A 16,758-nucleotide genomic window follows, 5' to 3' on the forward strand; every position below is an offset into this window, starting at 1 on the left:
TTTCTTTCCATGTTTCCACACTTTTTTAAGCGTTATTACCTTTAACACTAAATTTATATCTAACTCACCCCTGGTGCGAAACCTGAACTCTATTAGGCAAGCTGTCTCGTAACTTCTTTAATTAGTCTTCAGGAAGAGTTATCCAGGCTTCCTGAAGGATATTCCAAAGCTCTTCTTTGGATGTGGGCTTCATTTAGTTCAATTTTCTGTCAAGATGATCCCCCACTATGGGGCGGAAGACTTTGATCCACCGTGCAATACTATGTGTAAGGTCAAAGTCAAATTTATTTGTGTAAAGCATCCAATTGCCAATGGCTTCATTAAAAACATACCTGGTTAAAAAAGACACAGTGGAGCAACACTGTTGGCCTCCCCAGTGTATCAGAGAATGGAACAAAAGGCAGCCAGCATTCATAGTAGAGCTTTGAATGTCCTTCAAGAAGCCTGGAGAACTATTCCTGAAGACTGCTTAAAGAAATTACATGAAAGTTTAGTTTAGAGTTTGGTTGTGTTGAAAAATAAAGTGGTCCTACTAAATATTGATGCTCAAGCTTTTTAGAATTATACAGACTCTGTTTTTTGCCTTCTATACTGTATTTCCATTTATGTTTGCACATGCCATTCACTGCACCCATTTTTCATTTTCCTTGCAAAATATAAGGAAATAAAGGGAGAGAAATGTGGAAGGACAGAGTTTGAGAGAAAGATGGAAATGGCTGTGGTGTCCTTGAAGAAGAGGAAGGAACATAGGGTGATGTAAACGAGTGAAGCAAGGTGGACTATATCTTATGCAGCAGATGATAGGAGAGATAGGAGACTGCCAGGTGGTGTCAGAGGGGAAAGTAGCTAGGCCACAGAAGATGGCAGTCTGTAAGATGGCTTTAAAGATAAAGAAGAGGACAGAAGTGAAAGCAGAGACAAGGATTAAATGGCAGACACAGAAGAAGGAACGATGTTGTTCAGAGTTCAGGGAGGAGTTGAGACAGGCTCTGGGTGAAAGTGAAATGTTACCAGATGACTGGAAAGTACAGCTGAAGTAGTGAGGGAAATTGCCACAAAGGTGTCTGGACAGAGGAAAGAAGACAAGGAAATCTAGTGGTGGAATAAGGAAGTACAAGAAAGTATTCAAAGGAAGAGAAAAGGTATATTCATATCTGGTTGTGCTAATGGTAATTTTGCTTGAAATGCAGCATTATAAATAAAATGAGTGAGAGTAATTATCCTGTAATGATTCTAAATGAGAGAAGTGTAATGATGTTATGAACAGAAGGTCGCAATGTACTCAAAACAATGAAATGAAGGTAATGATGAAACTGTCTAAGTAGTGAAGAAGTGCACTGAGCAAGAGTGTTAAAACAGAAGATTCAACAGCCAGACTTCTTATGGTTACAGTAACATAGAGAGCTGTAACAAAATGTGATTTTACTAATAGTTTATCATGAATAATTTTAATTGAATATAATTATCAAGTAGAAGCATAATCAATATAATGAATTAGATAGTATAAAGAATGTGAACTATGCTAATTCATGTGTGATGAAATGTGCGTGAATGTGTGTGAGAAAATTCCAGCAGAAACTGGGGAAAGATGTGTGAAGTTTAATGTGTCCACACATTGTTTAGTATGCGCATTGAAGGACATATCCTGGTCAAATATGACTCCAAGATTCCTCGTGATGTTACTGGAGGACAAGGTAAGTATCTGGTTAGACACCATGTTTCTTAGAGTTTTAGGGCCGAGTACAGTAACCTCAGGTTTATCTGAATTTAGAAGCAGGAAATTTGAGGTCATCAGGGCCTTTATGTCTTCTAGGCATTCCTGTAATTTAAGTAATTGGTGTGTTTCATCCAGTTACTAGCTTTATGGGTAGACAAAGCTGGCTATCATCTGCATGGCAATGAAAATGTATAAAATGCCTTCTAATAATACTGCCTAAGGATGCAATGCTCGAGTTGAGAGTGCTGATGGAGAAGTATAGAGAAGGTCAGAAGGAGTTGATCTGTGTCTTTGTGGATCTAGAGAAAACATATGATATGGTACTAAGAGAGGAACTGTGGTACTGCATGAGGAAGAGACAGTGTAAGGTGTGCAGCAGGAGTGACAGATGGCTTTAAGGTGAGGGTGGGATCACATCACAGATCAGAGCCTGGAGAGGTGGAGGTATACACTGGAAAAAAGAGGAATGAAAGTCAGGACAGAATACACTTGTCTAAATGACAGGGAGACAGGTGTGACAGTGCAGATGAAATGAGCAGAGGCAGTGAGTGCATTTAAATACCTAGAGCAGTGGACAGTGCACGAGGGAGGTGAAGAAAGGAGTGCAGGCAGGGTGGAGTGGATGAAGACAAGGGTGTCAAGGGTGCCTTGACAGAAGGATTGCAGCAAGAGTGAAAGGGAAAGCATTTAGGAGACAGCAGTAAGACCTGCTCTGATATACAGTTTAGAGATGGTGGCACTAAGAAAAAGACAGGAGGCCAAGCCGGAGGTGACAGAGCTGACGATGCTAAGATTTTCCTTGGGAGTTACCAGTTGTGACAGTGTTACAAATGAGCAAATCAGAGGGACAGCTCAGGCTGAGTGGTGTAAAGACAAAGTTAGAGAGGCAAGGCTGAGATGGTTTGGAAATGTGCAGAGGAGGGGTACTAGATGTACTGGACAAAGGATGATGAACATAGAGATGCCATGGAGAAGGAAAAGAGGAAGACTACAGAGAAGATTCATGGATGTAGCGCTAGAGGGTTGGTGTGACAGAAGAGTATGCGAGGGATAGGCTGAGGTGGAGACAGATACATTGTGGCGACCGGTACAGGATCACCAAAACACTGGTTCATCCCTTAAGTTAGATGCTTTTTTATTTAATTTTTTATTCTACTCATTCAGTATGAAGTGGCTTCTTCTGCACAGTACTTTAATAATAAAATAAAATAATAGTCTCAGAGGTAATTACCAGCATATCAACAGCTGTTCTGTCATAGGTCTTTGTTAACTGTAGCATTAGTTTTATGAACCTGTCAAACCTACAAACTTAACTTTATGACCTAAACTGCAACCAGCCACCAACCGTCACACTGCCCGTCTTGATCTACAATACTATCCAGCTGGCTAACTGCTATGATTCACACACATTCCTCAACAATCAATATAAAGATTTTCCCCCCACGATGTATCCTATGATGCACCTTAATACAATGCTATCAATTTCCACAAAAGAAATGACTGCAATCATCCATCTAGCCTCTATCCAAATTGCCTCAATTTGGATAGAGGCTGAAGGTGAATTCAACCTTTGTAATCATTCAAATACCTTCCTGGTATCTTTACCTTTATAAAGTATAAAAAGGAAGGGTTCAGTCCAGAGGTGCTATAATGTGATGCAGAACATCAGCTGTCATATATTTAATTCTGACTTGCAGGCGTTTTTGACCACCTACTTCTAAATTCAAATACAGGAAAACTATTTCAGCTTTGTCAGTTTGCATCCTCTTCATTAGAAGTCTTGATTGCTTCATTAAAGCTTCCTGAGCACTTGAGTATCTAATTCTATAGACTAAAGAGGTAACAAGCATATGTCACATATCCTTCACTGTTATGTATCCAGGGGAAATTGTTCAGAAAATATTGCAGGAAAACTGCTTATCTAGCCAGCTTCTCTCTTTTTTTAATGAATGTTTGGGGTCAGACTAGTCATCTTTTCTAGCTGTACCCCAACCATTTATTCCCCTTTGCCCTCCAGAGCAGGTTAAACAACAAGCAGTTATAGGTTTGCAAAGATTTACATGTTCACATATCGGGCTGTCAACTTAGGCCGTTCCATCAGATTCTGAGCTCTGTCTGTTACTGCTGTGAAAATGTTTTTCTCTCTGTTAGAAAGTAGGTCTGTCAAAAATCAACAACATTACTAGTACTGTAGGAGGCTTCAGTTCATAGCCTGGTTAGTCCCAGTAGGACCTTTTTTTTTTCTTTTGCACCATTCTTTTTTCTCAGCTCATTGATTTGTTTTATTTTTCACTCTTTCACCATCTTGTTAAGATTCGGCACTTAACACGTCTTGGCTAGGTGTATGAAAATATAATGATTTGGGATAGTTTATAGCCTTTCACCACAGCTGAAAAATAGCAAGCTGGCAGAACCGTCTCACAAATGTCATAACCCTCGTGTCTGGACACAGATGCCAACGGACACCTTCTGCATAAATGAGCCATATCAGCAGCATTGACAAACTGACACTAATTGATGCCCAAGGAATGAGAATGGACTAGATACACTAGGTCAGCCTTTTGTCTTAAAAAGAAAAATGTTTCCATATCTTGAACCCTTTAGAGCTAACTGCATTCTTTCTTTCCTCAATTGTTCCCCAACGCCTTGCCCCAAACCAGGTGAGCGATGTTGAGCTAAGTGTGGCAGACACAAAATCAATAAAAGGTTGGATAAGGTTCCAGTGGTTCACATTTAGCAAAAAGATAACCTCAGATAACTCAAAGACATAGAGCACATACACCTATGCATACACACACAGATGGTTTTGATAGAGATGGAAGCCGACAGATCACGGTAATTAAAAAAGATAAGAAGGTAGCCATTCTAACACAGGCATCCACACACACATACACATATGGACTCACATGCATCAGAGAATACGGCTAGAAAGCACCAAAAACAGGTGGAGGGCAAAGGGCGACACAGTGAAATGATTGCTTCAGACATTTTGAAATTAGCTTTGTAACTTTGATAGTGTTCACAACTTCCCATAGAAATAAAACATTTACAGGATATCGTTCCAGTGGTTTTGGAGGCATACAGGAAATGTATTGGAGCCAGTGGGAGTTGTGAGGTCAGGTCAATCTAATTGGCTTTCTAAAATACAAAGTTGTCAATGTGCTGCAAGAGTAAACACTGTTGCTGTTTCCCAGTTCAAGGGCTAGTTTCTCCAAAGTCCATATTTCTTCCACCAAAAACACTGTCACAACCCAAGGCATATATTGACAAATATCAATGTCCCATAAAACAATACATTCAAAACCTTTATCAAAGTATGATGCCACAAAAAAGTCTTAAAAGCATTCCATATAAGAAGACCTTCTGTAAAAAGTAGAAGGGCAAAATTATGTGGGAAGAAGGCTTTTGGATTTCATCACATCTGCTTTCAGGTTTTCTTACATGTTCTGGATAAACAAAGTGTAGCATTTTTACCTTAATGTTCACCAAAGCTTTGATGGGAGGGATAAAGCCGCAGTACCACAGTACTATGCATGATACTTGACAATGAATCATGTTACACATATTTCATTATACTGCAGGTGGATATATTTTGACAGTTACTTTAATAATTATAAAAGACGTTGTTCTGTATGTAGTTATGGGAACGCATCAAAAAACACTTCAGCAAACTTTAGTAAATAGATCAATTATTAAACCATAGTTTGTATCCTGTTTGGTTTGTTAGAATCCACCTTTGCCACAGCATCGTTTTTAGCTCTAAATAATCCTTTAAGTCACTGCTGTTGTGTCACATTCAGAAACAGAAGGAAATCTCCTGCTTTGGAGGAACTCATGAATTGTTTTTCTGTGGAGCTGGGACAGGTTCCAGCTCCAAATTGCATATTCCTCCTTCACATGATCACTGCTTAACCTTTAACCTGAATAGTTTGTGTTATTTTTTTAAGTGACCTCTCAGCATTAGTAACATGTTCCGCTTTGCCCCACATTCAGTTTGTTGGGATCTGGTCACTCTAGCCAGAATGTTCAGAGGTTGTCTGAATAAGAGAAAAGACAGCATCTCTGAGAGAGGTTGATGGCTACATCAGCAAATCAGTCAGAGCAGTATAGTAGTAAGATTATATCAATTTTGATGCTATTGTTTTGACAAAATAATCGTGTCAAAGCCGGGGCCTCAAACTCACTGTTGCACATAATCCAAGTTAATGTGGGCTGAACCAGGAAAACTTACTTGCTAACATAAATTTCTTTTAATGTAAAGAAGTACAAGTAAACATTCATATATAATAAACCATCCATTTAACAAAAAACAAACAAAAAAAAAAACAGATGAAGAGTTTGAGATATCTTTAAAAAAAAAAGTGGGTGCAATATGAGCAATACAGTCTTTTATAGCAAGTGTGGCTATGTGTACATTACAAATTTGGTTTGGTGGCCTTAGGATTTCGTCTCTGCTGTTTGTGGATGATGTAATTTGATGGCTTGTTCAGTGACCTCCAGCTTTGGGGCTGAATTTGAATCAGCTGGGATGAGAAGATGATGAGATGAGCCTGGATAAGTGGCAGAAAATGGTTTGATGGTTCAAAGAGTTGTTCAAGATCTAGAAATACTTTTCCATGGCTGGGTAGCATGCTATCCTGTGAGAAATAGCAGATCATTTCATTTTATCACTGAGCTTATTCATATGGTGCCAAGTTTTCACTTCGCAAAGACACTCGGAGAGATTTATAGTTGACACCTCTTTTTATTGCTAAATCTCTGAGGATGTGCTGAGGAACTAAGAGAAAGATGGCAGTGGTGGGATTTGAACCCACGCCTCCAGAGAGACTGGAGCCTAAATCCAGCGCCTTAGACCACTCGGCCACACTACCTGATGCAGACAAATGCTTCTCGAATCAAACACGCTTTTGGTCAAACCTTAAACACATTCTCAGTCACTAAACACAGCTGTCATCTTTTACACACAGCAACTCACAAATGGAGACGCATCTTTCTGATGATGTGACCAGACGAACTGGGAAGGATGACAGTCAGTTCAGAGCACACAGGGGGCACGCGGCCATGCATACAGAGAGACAGAGGAGGACGAGTTTGTGTGAGAGGTGGTGGATGAGGAGGAAGGGGATGAGGATGACCAAGCACAATCATTACTGATGAAAAACCGGCAACTACTCTACACCATGTCCTTGTTCATGGGATGACAATTAGGGAAGCAGGACAAAGAGTCCAACCCAATTCAAAGCCAGCATCATCAGGAAGTTCAGAGAGGAGAACAGGTAAATGTTTCTTGCTGTTCAACATTTGTTGCTATACTGGAAGTACTGCAGTGTTCATTAGAATGCTATTTTTACTGTCTGTATATGTTTGAAAGTGTATTTTCCCTTTTCTAGAATTGAAAGATGACCAAATGAGGCTGGAAGGAATGCTCTTTTCTCCCAACAGCAAGAAGCACTCAATGTTGACACGGTCCTTCAAAATAATGCCATCCGACTACATGAAATCCAGCAGAGAGTGATTGAAGACAATGTGAACTTTCACCGTGATGTCCTGATACACGAGTGGTTCACAAACAACCAGCACTTCATAAATGTTTTCCTTCCACCTTGCAGCCCATTCCTGACTGCAGTAGAGGTGTTTTTCTCTGTGTGGGAGTAGAAGGTGTATGACCAACAGCCCTGGTGCAGGGCTGTTGGTCATACACCTCTTGTCAAGGCTGGGTTCGGCACACAAGATGGTCTTTCCCCCCCGTTGATACTGCATAAGATTGCTGAACCTGAGAAAAGCAAAATGTTCCTTATAAAATGATGTGCATATATACAATCTGAGAGCATAGCACCAACTGCTATATATTCTAGTAAAGTCATGCTTCATACATTCAGTACCTACTTCATTAGGTACGCCTGTTCAACTGCTTGTTAATGCAAATCTCTGATCAGCCAATCACATGTGAGCAACTCAAACCATTTAGGGATGTAGACAAGACAGCCTGCTGGAGTTCAAACCGAGCATCAGAATGGGGAAGAAAGGTGACTGAACGTGTCACTGCTGTTGATGCCAGACGGGCTGGTCTGAGTATTTCAGAACCTGCTTATCTACTGGGATTTTCCCACACAGCCATCTCTACGGTTTACCGAGAAAAAAAAGGTGAAAATACCCAGTGAGCGGCAGTTCTCTGGGTGAAAATACCTTGTTGATGTCACAGATCAGAGGAGAATGGCCAGACTATTTTGAGCTGATAGGAAGGCAACATTACCCAGTCAACAACTTGTTACAAACAAGGTATGAAGAAGAGCATCTCTGAAAGCAGAACACATCGGACCTTGATGCAGATGGGTTACATTTTGCATGGACAACAGAAGAGTGGAAAAATGCTATACTCTAATGGCCTCCACAGTCACCAGATCTCAGTCCTGCAGAGCATCTCTGGGATGTGGTTGAAAGGGAAATTTGGATGAGCGTCTGACAAATCTGCAGCAAATGTGTGATGATGTCAACACGGAGCAAAATCTCAGAGGAATGTTCCCACCTTGTTGAATCTATGCGACAAAGCGTTAAGGCAGCTCTGAAAACCAAAGGGGTATTTCTATTTGTTTCAATTAAACCTCTTCTGAGAACATGTGCTTATATTTGCTTTCAGCTGAAGGGCAGTTTCACTGCTACCACTGACTGGCTGTGTGACTGGCCTTGCTCTTTCATACATATTTGAAAAAAGCTTGTGATTGAAAACACTAATGCAGCATGGAGCAGTATAAAGGAAGGTGAGAGATCGAGAGTTCTGACAAAAATACAAACTGATTTGTGAGTTGTGGGATTCAGATGAGAAGTGCATCAACACAATGACAAACATCTTTAGTAGTGAAGTATGCGCAGAAACAATAGCAGTGCAAAGCAATGAGAATGGCTGATGTGGGCGGGGAAATTTCATTACTGATTTGAGAACTGCATTAAGAGTAGCGGGAATGACTTTTCTGATGTGAGAATTGCACCAAAGCGATTGAGAAATAAGTGTAAAAAGCAAAGGCAAATGAAAGCATTGCAGCTCCTCTATTTTCATTTTATAGAACAGAGGTAGGAGTGAAGTCAGTCTTCCACAGAGACATCCTAAATCCAGTACCTCTTAGAACTGCCTCTTCACTGCAGTGGTTATGGCTGTTAAGACACGACGTCATTCAATCCCTCATGCAATATACACAAACCTTTGTTCTCTTCCACTGCTCAGCAGGGGCCCTGTAAAGGTCTGTTGGCCTGCAGTTTGATTAGTCTGTATTTGTTTTATATCACTTTTCTCTTTGCTTATCTTGGGCTCAGGCCCTTCTTATCAGTTCAGTAAGGCTGTGAGTAGTTTCTCTCTATGACGTGTGGACCTGAAGGCCTTTCTTTCCTAAACAGCTCCTTCAGTTTGATGGTGTTGGTTGTATTCCATCTGTTTTTCACTCCTCACATTCTTCTGCTTCATCTTTCTACAAATCATCAGCATTAATATTTAAGCCTTTTACTTTCCCACACGTGAGGACCAAAATCTTGCTTTGTAGTCGAGCTTTACCCATTTTCACCTTTGAGAGTTGCTCAATTCAACCCCAGTGTTCCGTCGCTGACCTCCGAACTGCTCAAGTGGGGCTGCAGAGGAGAAAGTCAGGTTTCTTGCTCAAGGGACTGTCAACAGTTCTCACTGAAGTAGTGTTACTCATTCACTTTTAACACCCACATTCTCCCCATCCCATGAAGCACAGGAGCCTGAATGCACCAGTGAGAATATGACTGACTCACTCCCAGTCCAAATCACTTGTTTAAAATGTGTGGGAGATGGGGGCTAGATGAGAATAAAAGATGACACAACCGATACAGCCACAAGGCGTATGGATTGCAGGGGACAGAGAGAAGAGAGTAAAGTGTGGCAAGGTCAAGAGAGAGGGGACGAGATGCGAAGATGGAGGAGGTGAGGTGAGACGAAAAGAGAAAGGAGTTTAAAAGGGGGCAGAAGATTTGGTCACTGAAGGCAAGAAAAAGTGGGCAGAAGCTGAAAAAGAAACTTTGATGAGTATTAGTTTAAAGTAGAGGCTTTTATAAAGGAGAATGAAGCAGAGTTGGTATTTCCTTCTTAGAAATATGCAGTTTTACTTGTGTCCTGTACAATCCTGACTTAATGATCAGACTTTTTGGACACATAAAAATGTTTTTATTTCTTATCGACTTCTTGGTCTTCAAAACAGTCGCTTATAGAACTGTTGGATTATGGCTTAGAAAAGAAGACTGTGTGTGTGTGTGTGTGTGTGTGTGTGTGTGTGTGTGTGTGTGTGTGGCTTCAGTAGATTTTACTTTGCGTGCAAGTTGTGATGAGCTGACCTGCGCTGCTACTCAAATATTCATCGCTCTGTGTGGATTTAGCCAGCTGAATTCATCAAAATATTAGCAGATTATTCACTATCACGGCTGATTCCCAACCTCAAGATGGTATAAAAGGTAAAATTTATGAGTAAATTTAATCATCATCATCACCTTAAATATATACACGACTGCTGCCCTTGATGTAAGCCAACATCGACCACACACATCACAGCCGGCTCTGCGCCGGTCCCACATACTGTAGTGCATCAGCACAATCCTGCAAACTAACCACTTTAGCTTGTTTTTCATGCAACCTTTGAATAACACAAAATTATTAGACTTCAGTTAGTTTTGCAAGACATTTCACAAACACATCAACACATGATGTATCCATCCAATATCCAAGTAAAAAAGAACTCATTTATTAGGATTTTCCAAGTAAGCAAAATTACTGGTTTATCAAATGGCACATATCTTCCTCTCCTGTCCTGTCTTTCTTTCCTGTTTGTCCAGCTGAGAGTGTTGCACATTAACATTTTTTCTCTCCTTGGGAAATACAGTTATTCTACATTTAGCAACAAGACACAATGTGTTACGAGCTGCACAAAAAAAAAAAAAAAAAAAGTTTATGTTTGCTGATTTCTGCGATCCTGCCACTTTAAAAAGTTAATGCGTTTATGCTGGCTGCTCTTCTGTAGCGCCAGGTAGACGTGGAAGCAGTACAAATGCAACATTGAGATCTGCACCATGAACGCATCACAGGGACAAAAAAGGAAAAAAAAGGATGTGATGAAGGTGTAAGCGGGTCACAGGGTATTGTTATTTTCTTATTAATATTATCTCCATGCCATCAGCTGTAAGCAATGCCAGGCTACAGCAGATGAAAAATGAACTCAGTATTACAGTATTATGTATTTTGGATCATTCCAGCAAACTTTAACCAAACTGCTCAAATAATGAAAGGAACACTTTGAAAACACATCAGCTCTCATGTACATATTTTCATATTTTCAGCTGCTACCCAAGCCGTGTGTTTTTGGTTTCTCGACCTTAGCTCCATTTCAGTCACATGTATCGTTGTGTCATTTTACAGCAGCTCACCATTTTAATGAGTTTCTAATATCCACAATTTCACTTTCAAACCCAAAAGTGAGATCTAGCTCCAGCTGACCCATTATCAACCCAGACTTTCGGGAGCTACGGTTCCATAATGCATTGCAATGGTGGCATCATGACCCCGAGCTCTATAGTGATTTATTGATACAACAAAAACAAAACAACCACTGAGTTCTTAATGCAGTAATTAGAGCATGCTCCTCTCCAGCTTGTTGAGAACCCTGTCTAAGAATCATCAGGTGTAGTGCACCAGAACACACTTTTCCAAAAGGCCTAGTTTGCATCATGAAAAGAAAGATATGCACTAGTACAATCTATAAAAACTCCAGTGGGTTATAGAGGTCTTTTATAAGAGCTGGAGGGGATCATAGCAAAAGAAATAGAAATTGAGCTCAGACACCATGAAGGGCAGAGAATAGATGAGGAGTGATGAAGAAAAACACACTGAAAATGAGCAAATATAAGAAGTGAGATGATGCGAGAAGGTAAGACTGGGAGGAGAGCTGAGAGAAGTAGGAGCACTTAAATGGGCAGGATTGCCTTTCAGGGTACCCATGTGACTCTTTCTAATGTTCTAAACCACGTGCCCCCCGCACTTTCAGCAAGACAAAGAACTTTGTCATGTCTTAGCAAAAAACACAGTAAAAGAAAACTCAAAGGGGGCATGTACATTTTAAAGCTGCACATTAGATTACAATAAACCAGCCTGCTAAACATTTATACTAGTCTTTAGTAGAGCATGTCTGCATCAAATGTGAGCTAGGTTTTGGGTGCAAGACTATTTTTCTCTTGTCTCTCAGGGTATAATACAGGAAACAGGTCACTTTATAGCCAACAGAGAGAAGTACTAAGTCAAAAACTATATAAAGTAAAGATATATTTTTTAAGTATAGGATATGGATATCATAGAGAGATGAGTTAGATAAATGGTGAACTGAAAATTAAAAAGAGACTCAAAAGTATTCTTAAAACTTGCCAAATAACAGAGGTGTAACTTAAAATGACCACAAAGTGATTCACACTGACCACAAATACATGCAAGAAATCATAATAGGATTCTAACTGACCCCAAAAGAGACTCAAAGTGACCACAACATGGTTCAAAATGACAACTAACATTTGCAAAATTCTCCAATGACTTGAAATTCCAACAAAGATTTGCTAAATCCCTACACTGGGATTCTGAATGACTCCAAGGAGACTTAAAATGATCATCAAAACTATAAAAAGATCAAAACACATTCACAAGGACTATAGTCTACAGTATGCTAAATGACTCCAAAGATGCACAAAAAACAAAAATAACCACAGAGAGACTCCAAAGAGATTCGAAATGACATGTAAAATTACCACAAGACTCAAAACAACAAGAGAAAGAGGGAACAACCACCCTTTCATCACTGCAAAAGCCTTTTGTGTGTGTATAGTGGTATTGTGGTATAGTTTAACCCACTTTCAGAAAGGCGTTTGAGCAGTGCCTATGCCAGAGAACAAAGATATTATTAGTAAAACCAACACGTTTGGGCAAAGTTTTCTTCTCTGTACTGTCAGTGCTAGTACTACTACTCCCACAGAGCTGGGAGAGTCGGAGGAGAAGAACAGAGCAGAGACACACAGATGAACTGCGATAAAACACCTGATCCACACGTGTCACCACTGTGATACCTCAGAAGAAGCCAGTGCAGAGGGCTGATGAACTGGAGAAATGAGTCAGGTGGTCAGGGTTAGACTGAAGGTGCAGGGAGAGGCTGGGGCAGAAAGAGGTGATAGCAAAGGAAAAGTATGAGCATTAAAGATAAAGACCAGAGGAACCACAGCTGCAGAGGCCATACCTGGGGCGCAGATTTTTTCTTTTCGTAACATAATAAAAAATTTAAAAAAAAAAAAACATAAAAGAAAGCTCTTTGCTTCAAAGACTATTTATTTGACTTCTTAATGTTGTTGGCTAAACTTAGTAAAGCAGACACTGTCCTGGCAGACCAACATGTTTATTAGCAGGTGTAACTGACAACTGTGAATTCATTTACAAGTTTCATCAGTGACTTATCTAGTGGTTCATATCAGGCAATTGACGAGATGTAGGCTAATTGTAATCTTTATGAGTTTAATCAATACTTAAATTAGCCTTCGTCGTGCCAGATGAAATAGTCATACAGGACTCAGGCATTTTTTTATGTTAATATCTTTCATGTTTAACTTCTCAGTTTGGTTGTTCTTGTTTTGATCAACAAAATGTTGAATCTCACTGTTGCTCACTGTTCATATACTCTTTTATACTAAATAACCACATTACTTGCACCAGTTTTACAGGTAACTGCTGCAAAAAATCAGCCTTAAACTAGCAAGTGAATCTTACACATCACTAGAAATGTACTGTACAGATAAGAGTAGAGAGGAAGGAGTGTGGGAAGACTTGATAAGAACACAAAAACAATGGTCCCACCCAAAGTCCATCACCCTGAGACTCTGCAAGTGATGGGAAGAGGCAGGGCAATTATTAATGAGGTAAGGGCAAAGACCCTGCAGAACAGCGCAAAGCCTCTGATCATGGCAGCACAAGAACAGGCCCTAAGCTCCAGATCAACAGAGGAAGGGTTATCACAGCAGATGGGATCCAGGCTTTGTGAATATGCCCATAACATAACAGTCCAGCTTGATCAGTGTACTCTAAGAGGCATAACCAAGGGACTGAAATAGGAATAATTGTGCCCCATATGGAACATAAGATCCTGTGGGACTCCAAGTTCAAGCCAGGCCAGCAGCTGCTGACTTTAGAACAAGACATAGTTGTAGTATACAAAGCGCAGAAGACCACATAACTGTACCGACATCAGGAAGGAAGCACGGCAAAGTAGAAACATAAAGAGACTGAGAAGTACCAGAGGCTTAAAGAAACACTAGAATGGGTGTAGAATGGATGTGCACTCGGAGCATTAGGGTCTTTGACCCTCAAAATGGGAGCATGGCTTCATCTGGGATCTGTGATGATTGTGCTCCGTAACTTAGCCCTCCTGCTAGGACTGCACCCTTCCCAGGACTTCCCAGGTTCGAGCACCCAAGCTAAATCTTAGTTGATTTAAACATGGCCACAGTGTCCTTCCTGGTAGTCTCCTGGCACACCTTGAGCACGGATGTCACTCCAGCATCCAACTTTTACGTTACGACTAGTTTTTCTTTATTTAAAATATAGATAAGTGTTTCAACAACATAAATACAGAAACTGCACCGGAAATCCACGGTCCAGTAGGTAGGGTTACCTGCAGCTCTCAGGACGACCGTAATAATGTTACATGTGACCCTACTCAGAATCACCAGTGTCCTACTTACCACTGGGAGTTGCTGTGAGTGTAACATGCTTAGTCGTGATGAGGGAGAGCATGTTGAGTGTGTATGTAAATGTGTAGCACAGGAAGGCCATTTGTTCTGCTTCTGTTGTTGCATTAATGTTGAAGCAAGTATGAGATAAGTGTGAGCGTGTGTCTATTTATATCAGTAAGTGTGTTAGGGCTTTCCGGTGTATGTGTGCAGTGAAAGCTGAACAAAAGGTGTATGTGTCCATGACAAGTTGTTGACGGTTTCATATCCACTCTGGGGTCCCAGTCAGACTACTGGAGGAAGAAAAAAGAAGGCAGATGAAAAGATGAGCGGAAGGCAAGTGGAAAAAAAAATTTTTGGCACCTCCCCAAAGAGTCAGAAAAGCCACTGATGTGCTGTCTCATCTCCATCCACGTGTGTGTATGTGCATGTTTTTCCTTTTCATTTTGGACCCTTTAAGCCTATCACATCCCTCACATTCTCCTATTCATGCGGCTGGCTCACATTGACAAGTTACATGAAAGCTTGCAAAGTTACAGGCGTGCAGCTACTGTATTTTCCACCCTTGTTTTTTTGTTTTGTTTTGTTTTGTTTTGTTTTGTTTTTTTTTAAGCATGTATTGTTACAGTAGATTGGGCTTTATGCCAACGTAAGCCTTTTCTATTCTTTTTTCTGTCTTCCAACATGCCTGTGGCCCCATTGTTTTTTAGATTGTCTTGAACACACTCCCCTGGAGGTTCTTTTGTTCTTTGCTACGTCAAATCTTCTTTCCTTTTGACAAATGATATGATGTAGGGAGGAAAAGATTGGGGAGGACTAATACAGGAAAGAAAAGATCAAAGACTATGAAGAACAGAGGGAAATGTTAAGATATCATGGGAGCATGAGAAAGGCCAAAAATGAATTGGCCCCCTGAAATGTCCTAGCATTTGTCACCTAAGAGTGATTCAGTGCTTGAATGTGTTAATGTCAAAAATTGTTACTCCTCAAATTATTCTTGTAATTGTGATCGTGGTACCTATTCAGCAGATGTTTTTGGGAAAGATTGTATGCTTATAACTTGGATGCAGCTTGAATGTTGATGAAAATATTTTGTTTGCAGGAAAATCTAAATCCAACCCATGTGACCTAAATGTGGCATGGACAGCTAAATAGCAATCAGCCTAGAGGCTTCATGAAAAGATATGATGCTATGTGAAGAGTTTACTTGCTGCTACTGAACTTAGGTTGGTCCAACATTGGACTGCAACAAGTTCCTGTATGAGTTATGCAAAAAAGTTGAAGGATTTGAAAGTTCGGAATAGCAGAGACAGAATTCACTCTTCTATGGCATTAATTATGGTAGCATATGTGTTTCAGAGAATTGAGAAAATTTATAAAAGTATGATCATGTAGGATAATGGTGCACGGTTAATGAGGAGGATTATTAGTTAGCATGCGAGCTACTGAATCTGGGCCCGTTTACACAAGAACGATCCAGTGGACACGGTATCATTTTTCCGTTTTAAATTTTTTAAAGTAAGGCGTTCACACGGAAACCCAAGAGACGTTGAAAACGATGTAGTTCCCATTCCAGGCCACAAGTTGGCGATGTGTATAGGAGTTGCAACCATAGTGCACATATGTTAGTACCTTCTGTTTCCAAAAAGTAGCATTTTAGCCGTTTACACGGAGACGGAGAACAAAAACGCTCCACTCTGGAACCCGTTTTCAAATTGTGACTCGAAACTGTGTTGTCATGTAAACAATGGGCCAAAACACGGCAAAACTTTACCGTTTTCATTGGAACCCAGTAATGTAACCACTAAAATGATCACCGTAACATGAATGAAACAAATTATTATGAGTACATAAGTCGTCTTTTTGCTTGTCTGCGCTGTGCTAGTTAGTTTACAGTTACCAATTTGTTGCAGCCAGGAAGCGTTGTGTGCGTCACATCCAAAAAAAGCATGGTTTCCTATGTGCTCCTTGGAGATTTAGCATTCTGTGCTAGCTTGCTCTGTTGGCCTTCGTGAAGTTAGCTGCTTTGTAAACTTGAAACTTTTACCAGGGTTAATGGTGGGTACCAAAGCTAACCAAGGCTCTCACTTTGCTACATTTAGAAGATGTAGTTCAGTGTGTCTCTTTTCAGAACACACATTTAAGAGGTCAGTCATTTAATTTAATTAGCATGCCTTAGACTAAAGGTTCGGTATTGTTCAGTATTGCTGGTGTAGCAACCAAGAAGCCTTTCTCTTGGTTGCTACACCAGCAATTTAACTACTTTATATAACTTTAGCCAGGTA

General features: G+C 40.3%; 1 non-coding gene across 1 annotated transcript; it reads right to left on the reverse strand.

The window, feature by feature from the left end:
• Positions 1-6,506: 6,506 nt before the first annotated feature.
• trnal-uag (transfer RNA leucine (anticodon UAG)) lies at positions 6,507-6,588 on the reverse strand. The gene has a single exon. It is a non-coding gene; the product is annotated as a tRNA-Leu (tRNA).
• Between the last annotated feature and the right edge of the window lie 10,170 nt (positions 6,589-16,758).

Source organism: Archocentrus centrarchus, chromosome 10, assembly GCF_007364275.1.
Source record: "Archocentrus centrarchus isolate MPI-CPG fArcCen1 chromosome 10, fArcCen1, whole genome shotgun sequence".
Taxonomy (NCBI): Eukaryota; Metazoa; Chordata; class Actinopteri; order Cichliformes; family Cichlidae; genus Archocentrus; species Archocentrus centrarchus.